General features: G+C 37.3%; 1 protein-coding gene across 2 annotated transcripts in view; it reads left to right on the top strand.

Annotated features, from left to right (window-relative positions):
* The window catches only part of LCLAT1 (lysocardiolipin acyltransferase 1), a 192,467-nt gene that overhangs the window by 20,986 nt on the left and 146,438 nt on the right, over window positions 1–25,043 (top strand). Inside the window, exon 2 of one of the 2 annotated variants that reach the window (XM_082671721.1) lies at window positions 9,522–9,642. The exons of the other annotated variant lie outside the window; for it this stretch is intronic. The gene's annotated coding sequence lies outside the window, so the exon portion shown is untranslated. The remainder of the gene's footprint in view (window positions 1–9,521; window positions 9,643–25,043) is intronic. 2 annotated transcript variants of the gene reach the window in all.

The raw sequence follows: 25,043 nt of genomic DNA on the forward strand, positions 1-25,043 counted from the left end.
TTTTTTCCTCTACGTGAGTGGGAGTTAGAGGATATTCCAGGACTGTTCTTCTGGATCCTCTTGGAGCCTTGTAAACCTTTACAGTGGTACCATCACTCTGTTAATTAATGTGGACATATTAAAATAATTTGGTTTTGTAGTGGGAAGCAGCCGCATAACACAGGGAGATCAGCTCGGTGCTTTGTGACCACCTAGAGGGATGGGATAGGGAGGGTGGGAGGGGAGACGCAAGAGGGAGGAGGTATGGGGATATATGTATATGTATAGCTGATTCACTTTGTTATACAGCAGAAACTAACACCATTGTAAAGCAATTATACTCCAATAAAGATGTTAAAAAAATAATTTGGTTTTGGATCATTTAAATAATTGGTTATATACAGATCCAGGTTTGAACATTTTTATAGAAGTTGCTAATTTTCTCTCAGGCACTGGGTCTTTTTATGGAAAGCTGGAGGTAACTTGGAGTATGGCTGCAAGGAGCAATAATAAATCATGCTGGTTTTGTATGCTTTTCTCTTATAAACATATAAATATTGAAATTGCTTAAAAATTTTGGGAGCCCTTATTGTGGTGTTGGAAAGAGCCTAAGATTTATAATAATCTGAATTACTTACCCTTATACATATACAAGGACGTGTAAACTATGATTTTATAATCTAACTTCCTTTTAATTCCTTCTGAACATTTTAAAGTATGTTTAAACAAAATAATTTTTAAATTAACATACATGTTTTATACAATTGGGTGTAGTATTTCTCTCTTAGCCAGAATAAATGTTGAGCGATTCTTTCCTTTTCATGACAGATGACTTTTCCTAATATTGTGATGCCCTCTAGTGAATTCAGCCTTTCAGATAAGAAGTTATGAGAGGCAGTAATCAGTACAATGAAATCTTCAGAGGGAACATTCTAGTAATTAGACCTGTTTTTATATGTCTTGTTGAGAAGGCAAGTTTCTGTTCTAGGAAGTGTTTAAACAAAGATTTGATAATCTCCCACGAGTCTTATTGTTGAATTAAGTGAAATTGTTCCAGATGACTTCTGAAATCTTCAGCTTCAAGGTTCTAGATTTCATGACTTAACTAGTTTTCAGTTACTGAATACTGAGCATCCACAGTGTTTAGCACTGTCCTGAGGGTTGTGAAGGTTTCAAAGGTAGTGTTAAGGCATGGATGTGACTTCAAGTAACTTTTGTCTGCATCGGTTTGGAGAAAACAATAGTAACTAACCTTTGTTGAACACTTACTCTGTTTCTGAAGCTGCTCAGAACAATTTACCTTATGTCTTTTAATCCTCACAATCATGAGGTAGGTGCCATCTTTAGTTCTGTTTTACGAGTGTAGAAACTGAGACCCAGAGAGGTTAAATAATTTGTTCAAACTCATGCAGTAAGTGGTGGAACCAGGACCAGCTTGTATAAAATAATAGTGAATAGGTGAAGGTAATTTTTTTTTTTAATTTATTATTTATTTATTTTTGGCAGTGTTGGGTTTTCGTTGCTGCGCACGGGCCTTCTCCAGTTGCGGCGAGCGGGGGCCACTCTTCGTTTCGATGCACAGGCCTCTCATTGTGAAGCACGGGCTCTAGGTGCACGGGCTTCAGTAGTTGTAGCACATGGGCTCAGTAGTTGTGGCTTGCGGGCTCTAGAGCACAGGCTCAGTAGTTGTGGTGCATGGGCCCAGTTGCTTCGCAGCATGTGGGATCTTCTGGGACCAGGGCTCGAACCCGTGTCCCCTGCATTGGCAGGCGGACTCTCAACCATTGCGCCACCAGGGAAGTCCGGTAATTTTTAATTGTTTATAGGTCGACAGGTTGTCTATTGGTTGTCTATTTCAAGCTAGCTCAGATTACTTTTGGATACATTATGTTTTCATTGCTACACTTAAGTGTGTGGTTTCATATTCATTTCATTCAGAAAGTGGTAGTTTACTAATTTGGACCTAAATGTTTTAGTCCATTAACAATTTTTCGTCCATAAGATACTTTTGCTTTGTTTCTTAAAGATTTATTATTTATTTATTTAATTTATTTTTGGCTGTGTCAAGTCTTAGTTGTGGCACGAGGGATCTTGTTGCGGTGTGCGGGCTTCTTTCTAGTTGTGGTGTGCGAGTTTTCTCCTCTCTGGTTGTGGCTCACAGGCTCCAGGACGCATGGGCTCTGTAGTTGTGGCGCGTGGGTTCCAGAGCACGTGGGCTCTGTAGTTTGCAGCACGTGGGCTCTAGCTGACGCACGAGCTCAGCTGTGGCATGTGGACTTAGTTGCCCCACGGCATGTGAAATCTTAGTTCCCTGACCAGGGATCGAACCCTTATCCCCTGCATTGGCAGGCGGATTCTTTACCACTGGACCACCAGGGAAGTCCCTGTAAGATACTTATTTCAGAGACTTATTTGACAGACAGATGATGCAGCCTTACCTTCCTAGTTTACTTTCTGTAAAACATCTATTCTTTGAAGTTTAGAGAATCCGCTGCTCACTCCTGTGCTTACGAATTTATTTATGACTTTTGGCTTTCTTTTGGCTTTCAGAGTCATTTACTGTCTTCATTGGCTCTTAATGCTACTGTAGCTCTGTCCATTTGGTTTTCATTATCTAGACAAGTAGAAATTGATTTCTCCATTTGTTGGTAAATTAATTTTATCAGATTGGGAATGTTGGCACCCTGGATTTTACCTATTTGTGGTGTACTCAGGTCGTGTTAGTCATACAGAGACAGTATAGGATTCATCTTTGATGTGATTGTTGGAAAGAGAAGGTGAGCCATAGAATATATTATGTTGAGATATATAAGGTAGATTTTTCATGTTTCTGGAAACTTGTCTGGTGTCCATTTATGAAACTCTTTCTTTGCTCCAAATCATTTGTTCCTCATTTGTATTTAATAAGTTACAGATTAATGGTGACCTTAATGGCCTGACTACTCCTTAGGCTCCATCTCTCCCTTACTTCAGTTCTGTGTTTACCTAAAGACTTGTTATCAATGTGCCTCTTTCTTTATTTTTCCATTTAGGGTTCTAAGTGAGAAATAAGAGAGAATGTGAGAAGGAACAAAATAGCAGCTTCCTTAATGGAAGGGAAGATAAAGTGCCCAGCCTAGGATTTTAAAAAGTCTAGAAGGATTGAGCAGGGCTCTAGAGAAGACTATTTCAGTGAAAGTAGGAGCTTAGAAAAATCCCATGTGACTCCATGTGCCTTTTGGCACATCGTAAAAATAGAATAATTACTTTTTAGGGTTTCTTGAGATTTTGTGATCCTCCCCCACCCCGCCAATTTGTTTTTCCTGTTTCTCTTTGTCTTTCTCCTCCCAGAGTTTTTTTCTAGCAGTGAAAATCTCAAAGAGTTATATCAGGGGATGGGAATTATGGGATAAGTTGTGGTCTTGCATTCTGTGTGGCCCAGAATCTGGGAACATAAAGTGAAGCGTTTTGGTGAGAGATTAAAAAAAATGGGTATAAGCTGGTCACATTTGGAAGACAGGGAGGTAGGAGAGGGTCTCCTACAGTTTATAAGAGTTAATACAATAGATTGGGGTATTAAAATACAGTTTTACAAATCATTCTTCCAAGTTAGGTGTTTATTCATAGTGGTTAAAGACTGTGTTGTTATTAGTGCTATTTTTCAGGCATGTATGAGTGAAGCTGGCTTTTTGTAGGCTGACCTGAAAACCTGATCACTTATGTATCATATAATTTCTGTGAGAAAATGCATTGTGAATTCCAAACAGCTGACTTGCCGCAAGGTTTTGGCATGCTACCTGCTCATAATTTGGGACTCTTGTCTCTGTCCATATTTTGATAGAATTCCCACCTTGGGGCATTTCTAATCTGTGAACCAAAATTTTATTTGACTGTAAATTAGATAAACCTCTGTGGCATAGAGATACGTATGAAAATAGATTACTTTTACCCCAAACATCTTAATCTTATTGAACGCCATAAGTTAAGGAAAACTACATTCATTTTAGAAGTTTATAATGAAGTAACTTTGGTAATTAGAAACTACAATAATATTTGGCAATGCAAAGTGATGGAAAGTAGTGGGTTTAGGATATATTTTGGAAATAACAGTTGACAGGTCTGTTGCTAATTTTTTTGGATTTGGGGGGTTAGGGAAAGGAAAGAATGAACGATGACTCCTAGGTTTCTTGGTAGAGAATCTTGGTGGTTGCTGATACCGTTTACAGAAAAACAAGGGCTGAGTGGCGAGTAGAAGAATGGGGAAGAATAATCATGACATTTATTCTGAATGTGTTCAGTTTGATAGAACTGTTAGACACCCAAGTGTCAGGTAATCAGCTGAATCTGTGAGTTGAGCTCAGAGGAGAAGATTGTGTTGGAGATATATTTTGGAAAGGTCAGCATGAGGATAATGTAGAGGAAGTGGGGAGGAGGAAGAGGATAGAGAGAAGACAACCAATATCTGAGTGATAGGAAGCCCCAGCATTTAGAGGTCTAGTAGAGGAGGAGGAGCCACAAGGAGACCCTGAGACAGGGAGCAATGAGGTCAGAAGAAAACCCGGAAAAGTGGTGTCACAAAAGCCAAGAGAGGCAAGCATTTCAAGGAGGAAGTGGCCATTCACGTGGAATGCTGCCAAGAGGTGGAGTAAAGTGAGGACAGAGGAGTGGCCATTGGATTTGGCAGTGTGAAAATAGATTTTTTTGCTGATGTGGTTTCAGTGGAGTGTTAGAGGCAACAAGCCAGACTGTAGTTGACTGAAGAGGGAGTGGGAAGTGAGGGACTGTGTGTCATTATGATGCATTTCTCTATTGGGTAGATGTTCACTTTATGTTCAAAACCCATTCAGTAAGCTTGGAGGTTTGCATTATCCATAAATGGCTGTAGGAAGTTAGCATTGGCCTTTGCCTCCCAGTAATTTTTCTTTGGTTAGCATTTGATTGTTAATTTAAAAGGTTCTGAATTTCATAGGTGGCTTCCATTTTAGAGTAAAATTGGATGTTCAATCTGTGTTAACTTCTAGAGTTAATATTATATTAAGTTAAAACTTAGAGTATTTGCCTTTTCAGGAAAGTAATTAAAAGCCTTGAAAATTATGCCAGGACTATTTCATCTTGAAACACTTAGAAATTCATTTTGGTTTTTTGTAATTACAGTGTTTCAGTAAGCAACATCTAAACAGGGATTGCACTTGGCAGTTATGTACATGTTCTTGTTCTAAACTAAGCACTGTTTCTGTGGTTTAGATTTTTCCTTTATAAATAGAATTTTAATCAGTGTAGCTTAAATTTTTTCCAGACATGTTATAATTAGCACTGGCTACAACTTAACCCTAAAATGTGCATAATAAATTTAATAATATTTTATAAGTACTCCTATTAAATGAAAGTAAACAAGAATTATTTGAATATTTAGAAAATTCTCTGGTTTATGTTTTTCTGTTACAGTGTGGAAAGCAAATATGGCTACTTAAAAAGAAGTTGATACATTACCTGCTTGGTCTATCACTGGGAATGATGTTACTTACATTTTGGAGTCAAATTATATTTTGGCGTCACATGGTCTTATATACCATGATAGCTCATTCATATATTCTTCTGAGTATACTATGTATTAATGCAGTTACTGGCAAAAAAAGTATTATTGTAGGATGTACTTGCCAAGTGTGATTGGTCTGCCAGTTCAGGCCCACTGCACTGACCAACACATGGACCTCTTAAAAATTCTAACGACAAGCAATTTGGTTTATAGGAAGTTGTTTGGAGAGTTGTTAAGAAGCACATCTGGGTCTCAGTTTTTTTTTTTTGCGCGGGCCTCTCACCGTTGTGGCCTCTCTCCCGTTGCGGAGCACAGGCTCCGGACGCGCAGGCTCAGCGGCCATGGCTCACGGGCCCAGCTGCTCCGCGGCATGTGGGATCCTCCCGGACCGGGGCACGAACCCGCGTCCCCTGCATCAGCAGGCGGACTCTCAACCACTGCGCCACCAGGGAAGCCCTGGGTCTCAGTTTTTTAATTTCCTAGGTTATCACAAACAAGTCTGAAAAATGATACCGCTAAGAGGACTTAGGAGACATGATGACTTAAATGTAATATGGTATCCTAGAATAGAAGGACATGAGATAAACACTAAGGAAATTTAAATATAGACTGTAGTTACTAAAAATTTGTCAATATTGGTTTATTAATTGTGACAAATGTACTATACCAATGTAAGATGTTAATACTATGGGAAACTGGGTGTGGGGTATATGGGAATTCTATACTGTCAACACAATTTTTCTGTAAATTTAAAACTTCTGAAATAAAAGTTTATTATGGAAAAAAAAGAACATGTGGGATAGGAGATATTTTTGTAGCCATCATTGGAAAATACAGTCTGCCACACTTTGTGACTCTGGTTATGTAAGCTTTGTGGATCTGAGTTTCCTTATCTTTAAAATAGGGATATAATAGTGCCTCCCTCTATAGAGCTGTTCTGAGAAGTAAATGAGGTAATGCAAGTGCCTAGCATACTGTCTGACATTGTAAGTGTTCAATAAATGCTATTAAACAGTATGATGACAACTCATTAAAAATTTTTTTTAAATGTCTGCATAAGAAAAAAAGCATATTTGTACACTTTGATTGAGTTGTAAGAGGTGTGGTCTTGCCAAACTGGACCTAATTTAGGGCCTAACCTCTTTGAACCTGAACTACTATATCATCCATCCTAAGTTGATTTTTCTACAGTTTTCTGCAGTCCCTGCCTATAGCAGTTGGAATTGACATCTCTAAAAGTGTGTTTTAAAATCAAATTGCATATTCTTAGAGAATTTGGGGATTCTCAGTTGTCTTAACTTGAATTTAAAACTAAAACCCTTAATGAATTTTTTTTATGTTTTTTTTAAATAACATTTATGACTTAGAAGGGACTTTTACTGTAATCTTTTTAAATATTTATTTATTTATTTTTGGCTGCGTTGGGTCTTAGTTGCGGCACGCGGGATCTTTGTTGCAGCATGTGGGCTCAGTAATTGTGGCATGTGGGTTCCAGAGCATGTGGGCTTAGTAGTTGCGGTGCGTGGGCTTAGTTGTCCTGCAGTATGTGGGATCTTAGTTCCCCGACCAGGGATTGAACCCGCATCCCCTGCATTGGAAGGCAGATTCTTAACCACTGGACTGCCAGGGAAGTCCCATACATCTCATTTTTGACCTAATGTATATTACTCTGCTTCTGCTTGATGATCCATCATATTCTCTATAGCAGGCCCGTGTGACTCCTTAATTGGTTTAAAAACTCAAATACGGTTTCCAAGTTTGCAGATTCATTAAGGCTGATCAATAGAATGTGCTAAAGGTTCTGCAGAGATTTCCCAAAAAGGAATTCTAAAAATATAAGCACTGACAGCATGTTGGAGTAAGTAGTGTCGCTTCCCAAGCCAGTCTTTTTGAAGTGTACACATCTTATTTGGAAATAATGAGTCTAGTATTTCTTTTTAACTTGAGTTACTTTATGGGACTTCCCATTTTAAATTTCTGTAACTCTTAGCTTTCCCATTAACCAATATTATTGTCATTTTAAGATGGTAGTGCTAGAGGAGTATTGTAGGCAAGAGCTGTGTTGTGCAGAATAAAATCCCTAGTGCAGATCTAGTGTCTGTTTCTTTGTCCATAGCTTAGGGGAAAGCTACAGCTTGTCCATACATGCAACAAATCATAGCCATCAAATTTTAATATGACTCACACTGGTATGATCAATGTGTGTAGTTTATGAATGTTTGTCTAAATGTGTAACATGTAGTAACATATCTACCAGACATTTTTTAAAAAGTGATTTCATTTTAAAATAATTAAATTGAACAGTTTATCAAATACTGTTTCAGTTTTCCAAATATGTGGTAAATTGAGTTTCAGCGAGCTGAAACTCTTTTTATTTGTATAAATAACTTTTCAGATCTTTTATCATGGTAATGGTGTGTGTGTGTTAAATTTTTAAAAAGCAGTGACTCTCAGTTAAGCAGAAAATGTTTTAGAACCTGACTAATTAAATTACCCAAACATTACCAGACTGCTATATGGTAAAAATAGTTTTTGATAATTCTACTTTAGGCAGATCTTTCACCAATGAATACTTGAACATTTTCCATGGAAAGCATTATGATAAGAGATATGTACTACTATTGGCAACTATTAACTTTAGAAATTACCAGCAGATGTTTTCCTTGCATGGTTGACTTGGTCACCCCTGAGCTGAATAATTCTAAACTGCCTGGAAAGATGCGTGGCTAACATTTACATGGTGTCTGGAACTTATTGAAACATACATCAGGTTTCCAATAAGCGGAATTTGCACCATTTTTACTTCTCTGACAGCTTTTTCCTCTCTGTTTTTAAGAAGGCATGCTGTGCTGTGTCATCATTTCAAGCCTTGCCATTAGTGGTATATAGGAGAAAAGGTAGAAAAAGTGATTTTTATAGAGCTTTGGTTCTTTTAGAGCCTTGGAATTAGCTTTCTGTCTTTGATAAGCACATACTTCCATTGGTTATAAGGAGTTCCTAAGTGTTCATTTTCTTTAGTGTTTAAATTTAACACTGCTTTATTCCAAATAAAATTCTTACTTTTATCTCAGAGTTGAATGATGGACATTTGAATTTCTCTAGTGAAAAGAGCATTTTACTTTTTATTGCTATTTTTAATGGTAACTAACATTTCCCACTCTAACTCAACCCATAGTAAATAATTAGAAAATTAGTATATTATGCCATTTTTAGATTAAAGGTAGTTATTTTAGGAGAGAAAGTTCTGGGTTAATGCTGTAGCAGATTGTTTTCTAGTTTGCTTATTTACTGCTTTCTTAAACTCCCTTTTTGAGTTTAATATTCGTCTTATATGTTACGTTTATATAAGAGTTTGAAATTCAGTCCAGAAGAGTCAGCTATTTTTTTTCAATCTTTAGGGCACTGTATTTTGAGTATAGTTTATAAATGTAACACATTTTGCTCACTCTTAGGTAACTCTTGTTTTTAATATTTAAATCCTAATGACTAGAGCTAATAAATTGTTTTAATTTCCAAAGTAATACAGGTTTGTTAGAAAATATTAAATAATTAAAATTATATAATAAATTGGAAAGTGACAGTAAATCCCCATTGCCTACAGGACATAGACTGAATCTGTTATAGTCAGGAAAGGGCGTTATCTTAGAAAGAACTGTTGATAGCTTTAATTGCTATGTTGAAAATTAAACAATGAAATTTTAATTTTATGATATCACATTGTATGTAAGTCATAGGAAATTGAATTACAAGTATATAATAATAAAATTAATTTAGCATTATTACCAAGTTATCAACTTGTACTTATTTTTCTTACTTCATTGTAGACTGGTAGAAATTTTGATATATATTGGGATTGGTCTTTAGTTTACATTTGGGAACCATTGACCTAGCCAACCTCATCTTCTCTCACTGCTTTTCAGAATACAGCCAGACTTGTCCTCTCTCTTGGCATACTGCTTAGTTATGACTTGCTTGTTTTTGTTCATGTGGTTCCTTCATTCTTGTTTACATTCTACTTATCCTTCAGGGTTCATTTCAGATCCTACATGTGGCAGAGACTACTAGCTGTGTACCAAAACTTGTTCTTCACCTACCTGAGCCTGGAGCTAGCTCTTGTTTTTCATGTGATTACATTCTAGCCACTGAATGTGAGTAGAAATGATACGCTACAGCTGTCCATGTTTTTTTTTTCTCTTCTGCTGGCCAGACACATACCATAAGGTGGAACTAGGGGGATGCCGAGCCGCAATGGAAGCAACTTGGATCCCTGAGTAACTGTGTGGAGGAGAGTTATCCACCAACCTGAACTTTTCCCTGTTACCCCGCTACTATTACATATGCAAGAAATAAACTGTATGTTAAGCCATTACATGTTTGGTTCTGTTTGTTACCTCAGTTTCATCTATAATAACACTACTTCCTCTAGGAGGCAGTTTCTGACTATTCCAGTTCACTTAGATTACCATTTTTTTCTCCCCCAATTCTTTGGTACTTATTAGGTATTTGCTAATCTTTAAAATAAAGCATAGATATTGCATCTGCAATGGTGCTAAATTTAGTTAACTTCTTTTATTTTAGTTTTCTCTGGTTAGACTTCCATTCTAATGGAGAAAAATATTATAAAAATCCTGTAATTTAATAAATTAGAACAAAGATCTCACAAGCTAGTGAAATTTGTAGTAGTGAAGTCACTTCCGTTTCTCTCTTCTCCCTCCCCCTTTCCCTTCTATAAACATGAAACATTTACAACAGTGTCCTGTTCTAGGCTCTGGGGGTACAGCAGTAAATAGATAAAAATTGTGCCCTCTTGGAGTTTACAGACAATCAACATATAAAACATTTAGAATGCTAAATGTGATCAGTAACTGGGAAAAAAAAAGTGTGTTTGTGGGGGGGTGAGGGTGGGGGTGACAGGTGATATGATGCGTGAAGTGTGTGCTGCATGGGGTGGTGTAACAGGTGTAAATTGGGTGGTTAGGGAAGGCCTCTCTGCGAAAGTGACCTTTGGGCTATGACCTGAACCAGGTGAGTAGAAACCATGTGGCTGACTGGAAAAAGAGCTATTAAATAGAGAAGACCACAAGTGCTCTTCAGCCTGAGGTGAGAGTAATGAAAATGTTCTAAAATCAGTTGTGGTGCTTGTCACACTACTCTGAATATACTAAAAACCACTGAGAAGTACACTTTAAATGCGTGAATTTTATGGTATGTGAATTATATCTCAGTAAAGCTGTTGAAAACCATCAAGCTTTAGAGATTTTCAGCTTCACCCCAGGGAAATTCCTTTTTTCCCCTTACTTCTCTCTTTAGAGATGTTCAGGTTTGTAGTAGTTGTCATTGCCGTGAATCACATGAATTACGTTCCAGTTGGACCAGATACTGGGAAACACAGTAATCATTACGAATATTAGTGAATTCATGCCAGGTTACTTTGGCCGTAAATTTAAAAAAATTCCAACACTAAAATCCTGTCATGTATATACAGTCTTCTCAGCTTGCTGCTAAAGTAACAGTAGATTATTACGCATTTATAACTTGGGAGAGAAAAGGTGATGCTGGCTTCATGCTCAGTAATGACTGATTTGGGATGGAGACTGCGCTGGCTTTGCAGCTACATCCCTCACCAACATGGCGGTTGCCTGAGAGAGTTGCCCTTAGATCATGCTTGCTTCTTGTTTCCTTTTAATGGTTGATATTCAAAACATCTTGGCTGTCTTAGGCTGCCTCCCTGGATCTTGCTTTTTCAGAATACTACCGTCCATATTTTTCTCTGGAAGTAATTTTTAGCACTCAATAAGTGTTTCCTTTGTACCACAAGTCCACCTAGATCCCACCTACCTAGGCAGCATGGATTTAGATCTGTCTTCTTAGATACTTAAAATTTTAGAACTAGGTAGAATCTAGAGTTCAGAGTTATGTAAGTAATCTCTGCAAAGCTTGTGTTAGACTCTCAATAATCCTGAATTCCATCATGTGTCTTTTTGCAGTACCATTACTATATTTCCGTAAGGAATAAATAATGCTCCTAAAGGCAGCTTCCCATTGACTCTGAGATTCTTTAGACTCTATTACAGTGTTTAAAGGTATTGACTCTAAATTTGTATTTTATTAAATAAAGCATCAAATCATTTTGTCTCAATATGTAGTTACTGTTTGTCCCAGGACCCGTTTTCTCTTGTACTGGAAGTTATCAAATGACTTCATTGTAGTTTGGAGTTGAACAGTTTACTTCCACTGTGATTCTAGGCCTGGCTCTGCCACTGACTCACTCTGTGACTTTGGCAAGTACCTTAATCTGATTAAAGACAGATTTTGTATTTCAGAGGTAGATTTTATAAGCAGGATTTCCCCCCTCCAAGAGAATGGATTTTATGCAGAGATTACAACTCAAAAGGTGTGAGTAAAAGAAAAGCCAATGAATGTAATGTTACCTTTTTTACTTTCCTAGACCTCGTGGGAAGGAAAGGAAGGGGTTTCCACTCCACGAAGAAGTGGAGCTTCACAGCTTCTTACCACACAGGCAAGATGCAGTGGGGAAGGAACCCAGTTCTGTGTCACGTGGTCAAGGAAGAAAGGGTGATTGTGCCTGCAGGTCTTTTGTAAGACGGGTCAGGGAGTGCACTGTGGCCTCGGCCTGGCCTGAAGAGAGCCAGTCAGGGCTCTGAGGGCTGCTTGTGTGCAAGAAACCCGCCGTTACTCTTAGAACGAAAAAGTTGGTCACACTTTTTCCTTTCAGATGAAGCATTTGTATCTTAATTTAAACAGGTGCATCTTAATCTAGCTACATCAGCCTGCTTAGTAAATAATCAATATTTACTAAGTATGTACTATGCACCAATTGCTGCTCCAACGACTTTCCATGTATTAACTCATCAAATTTTCACAACAGCTCCTTTACCTGCTATTGACCTGACTTGGTACTGCTATTACCCCTGTTTTTAAAATCAAGGAAGTTACAGGTTGGAAGTTCACAATTATTAAGTGGCAGAGCTGGGATTCAAACCCATAGCCTGTCTGAGCACAGGCTTCGGTTTAATTAGGGACAAGCCTGATGTTAAAAGGAGTAAGTTTCATTGTAGAGGTCTAGGACTCAAAAAGGAGACTTTCCTGGGAGCCCCTACAGATACCAGTGAATTACTTCTCTGAGTTTCTTTATCTGTAAAATAAAGAGTTTTAAGAAATTAGGCCTTTGAAGTGCTTCCTGTTGGAGAAGTCTTAAGATTTTGAACACAAATTATAATACCTAAATACTTCTTTTCAGTAAATTTAGTACAGCATGAAGATTTTATTATAATCTTACCTTGTAGTCATCAATATGTAGTATATACTAAACACATGGCATTGGGCATTTGCCATGTGTCTAGTGTGACTTGAGATGTGCTGTAGTGTTAAAATACACAGCAGATATCACAAATTTATTATGAAAAAATGCATGTAAAGTATCTTATTAGTAATCTGTTTAAATTTGATTACATATTGAAATAGTATTTTATATAAGGTTAAATCTATTAAAATTAATTTATTTTTCTTTATTTTTTAATGTGGCTACTAGAAGATTTCAAATTACATGTGTGACTCATATTATATTTCTATTGGACAGTACTGTTGTAGAGAGTCCTAAGTGAGAAAAAGATGGTATTTTTCCTATGGGTAGGAAACTAATTTCGTGAAGTAGGCAGGAAAACTATACGTATCTGGTAAATCTAAGTGCATCAATGTTGTCCCCTACTTGGCCTTGGATGAGTAATATGTATTTGTTATAATAACTTGAATATGTTTGATAAAATAAATTAATTGAAAGAATAGATATATTTGTACCATGTATAAGTCAGTAGTATATTTATAGAGCACTTATCATATACCAGGCACTCATCTAAGCACTTTACATATATTGTTAACTCTCTTAATACTGATAGTAACACTATTAGGCAGGTACTGAAGGGGGTGCAGTAAGGTTAAGCTAAGGCCACATAGTATAGTGAATAATAGAGTTCAAGTGTATACCAAGTTGGTTACAGAGCCTACACTCTTAACTATTCTTTTGTATTGTCTCTTAAAACTACATGGCCTGGGCTTCCCTGGTGGCGCAGTGGTTGAGAGTCCGCCTGCCGATGCAGGGGACACGGGTTCGTGGCCTGGTCTGGGAAGATCCCACATGCCGCGGAGCGGCTAGGCCTGTGAGCCATGGCCACTGAGCCTGCGCGTCCGGAGCCTGTGCTCCGCAACAGGAGAGGCCACAACAGTGAGAGGCCTGCGTACCGCACATGGCCTTACGATTTGTTATATTTTTGAACCTTATGATTTAGTATGGTAGTATGTGCATGGATATAACCCATGGGATTTTTTTTTTTTAAAGCTTGCCAGGTGTCCTTAGTGTTGGCTTGTATTTATATTTTATTTGTAGATTTATTTTTAAATTCCTAAGAGTGAATAATTTTTGTTTAGCTTCCACTTGAAAGGCTGGTTGTTAATGCCTTAATTTTAGCCTGTTAACTGCATTTGTAGTATTAGTCCATAAATTTTGTATATTATAAAAGTTCTGCCTGGACTTTCAGCGAGAAATGTATATGACCAAATGATAACCAATAAACTTTATAATTTAAATGAGTGGTATCAAGAGGAAATATAGGAATTTGCCATTGGGTTTTCTCTGCTTAGAAGCTATCATTTAGGCATTTAGCCTTAGGAAAGATAACACATGTTTTAAATGTTTTTATTCTCAATGGGGAACTAATACTGTGTCTAGGTTGAGCATACATTAGATATTTATATCACATGTATCACATAAATATATTTAAGTACAATTCTAAAATTAAAAAAAAAATTTTTTTTCTGGCTACCAAATAGGTGTGAGATGCTGTAGATCAGTGGTCCCCAACCTTTTTGGCATCAGGGACCATTTTCTTGGAAGACAGTCTTTCCATGGATGGGGGTGGGGTGGGGGAGGATGGTTTCGGGTTGATTCAAGCGCGTTACATTTATTGTGCACTTTATTTCTATTATTATTACATTGTAATATATAAATTATACAACTCACCATAATGCAGAATCAGTGGGAGCCCTGAGCTTGTTTTCACTTGCCACTCACTGATAGGGTTTTTTGTTGTTGTTATTTATCTATCTATTTATTTATTTATTTTTGGCTGCACGTGGGCTTTCTTTAGTTGTGGTGAGCAGGGGCTACTCTTCCTTGCAGTGTGCAGGCTTCTCATTGTTTTTGTTTTTTGGTTTTTTTTTTAATATCTTTCTTTCTTTATTTATTGGCTTCCTTGGGTCTTCATTGCAGTGCGCAGGCCTCTCATTGTGGTGGCTTCTCTTGTTGCAGAGCATGGGCTCTAGGCACGCGGGCTTCAGTAGTTGTGGCACATGGGCTCAGTAGTTGTGGCTCATGGGCTCTAGAGTGCAGGCCCAGTAGTTGTGGTGCATGGGCTCAGTTGCTCTGCGGCACGTGGGATCTTCCCAGACCAGGGCTCGAACCTGTGTCCCCTGCATTGGCAGGCAGATTATTAACCACTGCGCCACCAGGGAAGTCCCACTGATAGGGTTTTGATATGAGTCTGCAAGCAATTGATTTATTATGGTCTCTGTGCAGTCAAACTCTCTGCTAATGATACTCTGTATTTGCAGCCGCTGCCCAGTGCTAGCATTACTGCCTCAGCTCCACCTCAGATCATCAGGCATAGATTCGCATAAGAAGTGCACAGCCTAGATCCCTTGCATGTACACTTCACAGTAGGGTTCGCGCTTCTATGAGAATCTAATGCTGCTGCTGATCTGACAGGAGGTGGAGCTCAGGTGGTAATGCGAGTGATGGGGAGCAGCTGTAAACACAGATGAAGCTTCACTTGCTTGCCCACTGCTCACCTCCTGCTGTGCGGCCTGGTTTCTAACAGGCCACGGTACTGGTCCGAGGCCTGGGGGTTGGGGACCCCTGCTGTAGATGATACAAGAATAGATGTCACAGATCTCTGTCCTATAGAAATAAGACACACATGAAAAAATGAGATAAATACCAGTTCAGTACAATAATACTGTGTACATCATGAATGGACAAATAAATCTTATAGGAATTCTGAGAAAAGGAGGAAACTTTTCAACTAGTAGTTTGGGAAGGGTTGTTGGGAGAGGAGAGAACTGAGCTGGTCTTATAGGATAGGTTGAATTTCCTTAAGTGGAGTGAAGAGGGTATGTGAACAAAAGCTTAGACATGAGGAGGGACACATTGAGCTTAGGGAACAGGAAGAATTCAGCCATGGCTAGAGTAGAGTGTTAGGAAGATGAAGATTTAGAGAAATTTTCAAAAATTAATTTGGGCCAGACTGGAGAAGACCTTGAATTCCAGGAGTAGGAATTTGGATTTCTTAAGAAGTTTGGAGTTGAGGGGAGAAAAAATGCTTTGGGTATATGATACTTAATTCTTGAGTTACTGCTTATGTGATGGATATCACTTAATAAGTTATATTCTTGACTTAAAATGCTAGATATTTTTAGTTGTTGGGAACAAGAAATACCGAAGAGCTTGCTTTCTTGGTTGTTAGTCAAATCCAGTGCTTAAAATTAGCTTGTTAGCATCATCTCAGACTTCCTGGTTGGAAGAATTTTGTATCACATAGCAAATACTTGACAGTTGTCTGTTTTTAGAGATGGCAAATCAGGATTTTGCACTGATGGTTAATTTTGTTTATAAATTTCCACCTACTGTAAATTTATGCCCTTATTTACAGGCACACTAAAACTCTGTCTTGTTTTAAAGCTCTGGCTTATCTTGGCCCCACTATCGCATTAGCCCAGCAGCTGTGGGCTGCATTGTTTAACCTGCTGAACTCCATGCTCTTTCTTTATAAAATTGGAAAACTGTCTCTCTCCCAGGGGTGGGGAGGTTGTTCAGTGAGATAAGACAGTTTAAAGAGAATGCTGTAATGTTTGGCACACTATGGAACTATATATTGAGTAAATTTTCTCTCCCTCCTTTCTGACTTTGGAATGGTAGTGAATAGAGGCTTATTGTTTCTTAATTTAAATATAGACTCATGTAACAAAACTTATAAAGAAGTTTGGAAGGCAGTTACTTTTGTAAAGTCTGACTTCGTTGTATAATAACTTGAATTTTTAAAAATGTTGATATGCCAAGAGAACTTACTGACAATTTAAAAAAGATAAATGTGCAGTTGTTTAATTAGAATCTCCATAAAAAGTCAGAACTATTAAAGGACTAAAGTGTTTCTCCCAGGTTATTTCATGAGCTGAAAGCATACTCAGACTGTGGCATTGAAAGGAAATGAAGTCCAGGAGAAATATTCTGAATCAGCTGTTTTCTGCATCATGTTGTTAAGGAAATGCAGTTAAACTTTTTTCTAACTTGACATTTTTTTTTCTTTCGTTGTTAATCTATGAGTGTTAATGTATGTATAGATTTGTGTAACTCCCACCACAATCAGGAAGCAGAATAGTTCCATCACCCCTCAAAACTCCCTTGTGCTAACTGTTTCTTTAGGGTCACATTCTCTCCCTAACCCCTGGTAACCACTGGTTTGTTTTCCATTTCTTCCCTTACGGACGTATTAGTGAACACTGTCAAATGATAAATATCTTATCAAATATGACAAAATATGAGAAATATCATGTAAGAATGTATACGAAAGTGCTTGGCATATAGAGGCACCAGAACTTAATAAAAATCAGTGTCATATGTAATATTAGGTCAGTAGGTAAAGCTTAACTGGACTCTTCTTTTGAGTTAACTTTGCATAATATTTGATAGCTTTTTTCTCCTTACTCAGAGGCTTTTAGGCTTATTTTTGAAAGGCTTTTTGTTCCACATGGTCTTGATTGCTGGAAGTCTCTGTGTTATCTTTTAACCTCATGTTCCTCATAAGAAACAGTGGGAAATGGTATCGACCTTGAAGGGTTGTTACAGTGATTAAATGTGATGACATATATAAACATACATCTATAAATATAAATACAGTTTTACACCACATGCACACGTGTGTGTGTGTGTATGTACATATCTATGTATGTGACCTGACCCACAGTAGGCGTTCTACCAATTAAAAATATATTTTATAAATAATATAGTTTACAGAACTTTGGAATAGCTTGGCAAAGGAATATCATGTCCTCTTGTTATCAGGATTCTCACCCACCCCTCCATCCTTCCAAAAGCTTCTGGAATGGGAAGGTTGATCCTCAAAATATCACCTTTTTGTCTTAATTTTTTATAAGTTTTTTTCAGAAATTTATCACCAATTTCTCTGTTTTGCATTGGAGGGGAGAATACTAAGTCTGTTTAACTTTATCTTAATATTTCAGGGTTCATATCACATTATAGCCATTTCATAAAATGTGAGTTTTGAAATTGATGATTGGGGCATATGGGCTGAATCTTTGCTAACCCCAGGGCTTCCTTTTGAACATGTATTCCTAAGCTTCCACTATAGTAGTGTTTTTTTCTGGCCACTTTAATCTTTTACTTAAAAGTAAAGTACACAGTATTCGATATATATAACATCCTAGGCAGCGGGATATAATTGCTTTCCTGCAAATTTAATTATTTAATCAAATACAGAAGCAGGTTTAGAATTTTTTGTTCTTGTCCACAAATCATCACCTACACGCTATCAGTGTGTTTTGTCTCACTATTAGTGTTCAGCATATTAATAGAATCAGTAAATTACAAGATTAGAAAGAACCTTTAAAATCTTCTAGTCAGTTCTTAATTCTGTCTAACCCAAGGCCCCTTTTCATAATAAATATTTTGCAACGCTCTCTTTAGCATCCAGAAGTGAAATTCATAGTTAATGAACATTTTTACCTACTTAATTAAAATAAACCATTTTAATTACCTAACTGTAATATGAAGGAAAAATAAAAGGAAAATCATTGAAAATATGAGATATGATTATGCTAGAAGACAAAACCGCCCAAAACAAAGAACAACCCAACAGATTTCTAAAATGCTCCTAGGGGGTGGGCTGCCCCGTGGAGAGCCATGAGTTTTCTCATTTCATAAGTAAAGAAAGTAAGGGGTGGGTGTAAAAGGGCAGAAGAGGGTGTGTTGGGTGAGACTTGGTATTACTTTCTCAGAATTACACAAGTGTCGTTAGTAGTAGAGCTCGGACGGGAATTCCAGGTTTTGTGATCTGCCCTGCTGCTGTTGTTATTTAGTGCTTCTGAAGCTACCCTGGATTCTGAAGGAATCCAACTGGCAGTGAGTCCAGGGATGCTACTTTAAGTAATCAGTAGGTACAAAACTTTGTTTCTTGCTTTTTCTGAACACCTACCTGTGCGATGTCACACATTGTCCCCAGCTACTGTCTCCACCTGCCCAGTCCTCATCTCCTCCTCTTCTATCCCTCAGTAAGCACACAAATGAAAAATCAAAACAAAACTTTCCTAGTTTAGCCCCACTACTATTACTAATCAAGGAAGTCTTCTAGGAGAGCATAGAGCCCTCAGTAGATGCTTCCAAAGCTTTTATTACAGTATCACTCTTATTTGAATTTTTGATTTCCTTGCTTGATTGTAGGTTCCATGAGAATTTTGTAGTCTACCCTATGTGCTTGTGTTGAAGGTGAAAGTATTATTTCCAAAATATAGTAATACTGACACTCAGTGAAGATATGCTGTGTTTATCTTCCAGTCTCAACCCTCTCTGATATTCTGGTGTTTCCAGAGGTGCTTGGAATAGAACCCAAAATGAAGGACCCCCAGCACTAGTCCGACTTCCTTTTTACTTTCATCCCATTAACTCCCTTAATTTCTTGGAGGAAACATTGTCCCCTGTAACTTTTAGACTGTTGCTTCTGAATTTTACCAGTTATGAAGAATTCTGTCTTAGCTTAACTTTTGATACTTTTGACTTTAGCCTTATACACTGAATTCTTTTCTTAATAAAGATTCCAGGTAATCAAGATCAAAGATCAATTAATGAAGAACTAATACTTCTGTGGTGTTTTGTTAAACATGTGAAAGACATTTTACTCTTTTGTAAGTAGTTTTGTTTTAGGTAGAGTGTAATTTACTCTCTTGTGTAGCTGTCTGACTTTGTACTTTTTTCCTCTTGTATTTTTGGACTTCGTGTTTTTGCTTAAGTACAACAATTCCATTTCTCATTGTTGACTTCCTGAATATGTGTGGTGAAACTTTCTTTACATTCAGCAGCCATGCCTCATTAATTTAAACCTGGCTTTGCTTTGTTGGTCTCATGGTCACTTTGTTTCTTCTTTATCTTAATGTGTTGTCAACCATACTTCTCACAACCCAATTTCAATGCTGCTAACTTAGGGTGCTCATGTTAGTAAATACCTTTCACTTTGATACTATTTTGGAGACTCTGGGTGTTTTTCTCCGACCCATCCACGGATTCCTCTTTCTTTTGTAGTCTGGCATTCGTGCTATACAAATATAACATGGTTTAATTGGAAAGAGCACAGGCTTAGGAGTTAAATGGATGCAAGTTTAAATCCTAGCTCTGTGACCTGTCAGCTGTATAGTCTGGGAATATTTGAATGCTTCTGAGGTCACTTTCTTCAACTGTAAGATGGGTGTACTTTTACCCATTTTTCAGAGTTGTGAGATTAGGAATATTGTATGTAAAGTACTTTATACAGTCTTTCTTTCTCTCCCATGTCTCTTAACAGTCTCTGAAAAGAGAGGCAGAGTAAACTAGAGGGAGACAGACTGAGAATGAGAAGTCCTGGCCAGCTCTGCCCTTCTATCTCAAAAACTATGTGTTTGTGATGGACTTTATGTGGAGATCACCCGAGGAGTAAGCAAACCACCAGGCAGTCTCACTGAATCTGGGTCTTTATTGCCTCATCTGGAATATGAAGGGTTTGCCTGGGCCACTGGTTTCAAATGATGTCTTTAACATCCCTTAGGACAGAGAGGTCTAGGCAAAGGAGGAGCTGGGGCTGGGGCTGGGGCCAGTAGAGCTCTTCTCTGGTTCTGTTTTACATATGAGACTTCTTGGTGAGATTTTTGAATGAAGGATTCAAAAAGTTTGCAAACTGGTGGACTAAATTATCTCTAAAGCCCCTTTCAATTCTGACTTTCCATGATAGGTGATTTTTATAGACAGTGTGGTTTTTAAATTGAACTTTCAGATATGTCTTTCATAATATTTTATGCATTATACTGTAACTGTGCCCTCAGTGTAGAAAGCCAAACTCTTGATAGCGGTTGTTTGCAGCAAAGTAAGCGTTTATTGCAGGGTACCAAGCAAAGGGAATGGGAGACAAGTCTCAGATCCACTCCCTTGTGGTCTTTGAGTTAGGGATGTTTTAACGGGGATGAACAAAGAAACTGGGATTAATCATCATCTTGTGACATTTCTTAAGTGTGGTTTTGGGGGTCAGGATGTCTCTGATGTACGATTCTCTGGCCAGGTGTTCTCATCTGTAGAAACAACCTGAGTGTGCATTAATGATGATACCTACAACAGCCATTTTAGTAGATTAATGGTGTTATCGACGACAGCAGTCTTAGTCATCTAACTCTGGGTGATTAGTGTTCAGTTAGCACAGGATTGAGGTCAGGGGGAACAAGAAAGGGATTGAGGTCAGGGGAGACAAGCAAGTGAATACAATTTTGGATAGAGAGATTAATCATAAACTTGTTAGGGGAACTTAGTTTTAGGGGGGCTTGGTTTCAATACTATTCTGAAAACTACCTCCTCTTGTCTATCAAATAGAGTAGTTACATTTGTAACCCGTGTCCCCTGCATCGGCACGCGGACTCTCAACCACTGCGCCACCAGGGAAGCCCTGTAAATAACTTTTAAAGTCCTATAAATATCAGTTGCCATTCTTAAGTCTTCATGAGCTTTTGTGACCAAATGAAATCTTTTTATTGGCATTCTTACTAATTTCTCCACCTATGTTTTTATTTACTAATGGTAAGAAAATGCTACATGAAACACTTTAAAATACATGGAAAGAGTTCTAGGATTATTTTCCATCCGTTATTTATTTTGATTTTTGCACGTTTAGGAGGAATAAAGGTCACAAAAGTAAAGTTTTAATAGCAAAGCAGATATTCCAGATATTAACGCTGTTATTATTTGCATAAAATACACTTTTACACATGAACCAAAACTCAGTCATTGTCTTTCAGAATAAGTCAGAAAAAAACATTTTGTACGTTTGTAGCATTCACCCAGAAATCCATGATGTTTATGAATAAAAGCAGTTAATGGATTTCAGTCGGAAATACTTTGAATCAAAAATTATTTGATTTCATTCATATTGTGAGGTATTAAATAAAAATGACATTTCAGATATTTTTAAGACAAGGCCTACTACAAATAAATACAAATAAAATAATTATGGTCTGTAATATTTCTGCCTTTGCCTACAACACTTGGTTGGTTTTTCTGACTTCTTGAAGTTTTTTTCTAGAATAGTGGCTGTATATGATTTATCCTTGGTTCTGCCTCCTTGTCTAGATACTTGTGTTTCATGAAAGAAAATTACGTAGTGTAGTTTCTTAAGAGTTAACGTCTCTAGGATTCCTTTTAACAAAAGACCATTTTAGGCTGTGGTTCAACTATTTCTCTACATCAGTAGTGTCTTAACTTTCTTTGAGTTACAAACCCCTCTGATAAAAGTTAGGGATTCTCTCCACCGGGGAAAATATGTATATATATTATATATATACATATATTTATAAATAACTTAGCCTGCAATTTTAGGGGGTTTATGAACCCTTGAATACATTCTGTGAACCTTCTATGGGTAAACTACCCTTTGCTGTGTGAAGAATAGATGGTAAATATTTTCATTTGCTTTTATCTATTATAAGAAAAAATACTATGAATGATAGTTGACTTTATTTTATTTGACAAAATGGTGGCATTTTCACTCAGTTTGTATTACTCTGTAGCTTAGAAGTCTTTTATTAAAGGTAATGACATGACTATAGATTTTAGAAATAATGTGATCAAGTTGTTTTGTTTTGTGGTATGAAACAGGGAGAAAAACATTGTATTCCTTGTCCAGTCAAATCACTTGATAGATGTTGCCCTGTAACAGTGGTATTTTATGGCTTCCAGTGAATACCAGTAACTTATATTAGAAAAAAACCCCAAAACGATTGATTCAGAATATCAGCTTTTTCATATATGGAAAACGTGGGGCCAGTATCTTTAATATTGTATAATTCACATTTTATACTTCTCATTAGTGGTTAACTCTACCTTCAATGTTTTGTTTGTGAGGCACCCTATCCAGTCCCTTAATATAAGAAATTCTGGCTCTTGATTTTTCCCTTTGAAATAAATGTTGTTGAGATTTTTAAAAAATTATGTAAAAGTAATACCCTTTGTCCACAATTTGGAAAAAAATCAACCATAGTCTCACTATGCAGGGACAGTCATTGGTAACATTTTGATGTATTTCTGTCTGGTCTTTTTTCTGCTCTGTGATTTCATTCTGTCTGCATTTTGGTCCCCTTTGTTCTCTGGCTTCACTTGTATATACTCTTGTTTCTAATTTCTGAGGTGGCAGTTAGCCTCACAATTTCTCTTTTCCTTCAGCATTCATGAGCTCCAGGGTAGAGTTGGTTAGAGTTATTCATGTCTTGGTAATGTCCCAGCTAATTAACTGTTTTATTTTGAGATATAATTCACATACCATACAATTCAGCCATTTAAAGTGTACAAGGCACAGTGGCTTTTAGACTGTTCAGAGTTGTGTAGCCATCACCACTGTCCAATTTTAGAACTTTTTTTTTAACCCCCAAACGCACTTCATACTCATTAGCAGTCACCCCGTCCACCTGCCTTGAGCCCCAAAGAACCACTAATCTACTTTCTGTCTCTATAGATTTGCCTATTCTGGACACATAAATGAAATCATAGACTGTGTGGACTTTTGTGACTGGCTTCTTTCACCTGGCATGAGTTTTCAAAGTCCATCTGTGTTGCAGCATGTATCAAGTACTTCATTCCTTTGTTGAATGATATCCACTGATGTTTATACCACTTTTGTTTACCCACTTATCAGATGAAGGAGATTTGGGTTGTTTCCACTTTTTGACTTATGAATTGTGCTTCTGTGAACATTCCTGTATGTTTCTGTGTGGACATATATTTTTATTTCACTTAGGTATATGTATCTAGGAGTGGAATTGCTGGGTTATATGGTACCCTATAGTTAACATTTTGAAGACTATAGTAAGTAATTTGAACAGGGAGGGTAGTCTCTTGAATAACAGGTAAGAGGTATAATAGAGTTATACTAACCCGTCTTTCTGAAATGATTTCATATAGTTGTGTTCCACTCAGTGTGGGTGTGTGTGGTTTTAACTTCTACATCTTACAAGGAAGCCTTGTGTAATAACAGGAAATAGTTGAAATATAGTGAGTGTGCTTGCCATTTATGCAGAAAAATATTGGTGACGTTTTCATTTTTAAAAATATGCTTGCTGTTAATAATTCATATTGTTTGAAACAATTTCAGAGAAACAAAACCCAACAGAAATCCTGAGACTTTGGAAAAACTTCCTTATGCCTAACCAGTCCCTGTGCAGTGTGCATCGTAAAGAATAATGTCAAGAAGTCGGCCTCTTTGTCTTTTTTGTCCTAGCTTGACAGAGTACTATTCTTCCTCCAGGCCCAGGCCTGTTTGCATCTTGATTCCTCCTGCATGTTTTAATTGATTGCCTTAGACCTCTAGGATCCCTTTCTAATGGGAAGAACGCTGAGCTGGTAACTGGAGATGGGAGGTCTTCACCTAGTTCCATCATCACTGGGTGTGCCACTGTGAGCAGAGTCAGGTCCCTCAGCTTTTCTGCTTCTCACTTTCTTCATTTGTGTAATGAGACAGTCATCTGTGAAACCAAAAGTTGTTTAAAGCTTGGTGATTTTTTTTAATTTACCATTTTATTTATTTTATTACAATTTTTGGCCATGTCATGCGGCTTGAGGGATCTTAATTCCCTGACCAGGGATTGAACCTGGGCCATGGCAGTGAAAGCACTGAGTCCTGCTCCCTCTCTTCTTACTTTTAAAATTCATTCTTCCCTCTCCATCTAGATGATCTGTCCTAGGAGGGCAAAGACTCTGTTAACAGTAACAAAGAATAGCCTTTGTAATACCTTGCCCGAAGATGGTTACTGTTTGCTAGTGCAAATATTGTGAGTTTTCAATGACTGCAGAATGACTCTAATTGGTCATATTCTCTGTTTAAATGAGATGATTGAAAAAACTTGGTAAATTTAGGTAGATATTTTAACTTTTTTCTCTCTTTTAAAGAGTATGCTTTGACTAAAGTAGACATGGGTATAGTCAGAAATGAAAATTCTGTTTTTGGTAACTTTAATAACCTTTCTGCTAGAACTTTATCCTTATGAGACTTATATATGTATATATTATTCATGGCCTCATATTTTGTGTATAAGAAGAGTGTCAGTAAACTTGCTTGCCTTCTGATAGTCTATGTACCTCCATCACTTAGTACTTTACTTAGACATTTTACTGTCTAGCTGTGTGTCTCTTGAAGGAAAAAGCAAAACATGAGCTTAAACTTCAGGTTAATGGAGGTGAGTG

This window comes from Grampus griseus (genome assembly GCF_964374135.1).
Source record: "Grampus griseus genome assembly, chromosome: 15".
NCBI lineage: Eukaryota > Metazoa > Chordata > Mammalia > Artiodactyla > Delphinidae > Grampus > Grampus griseus.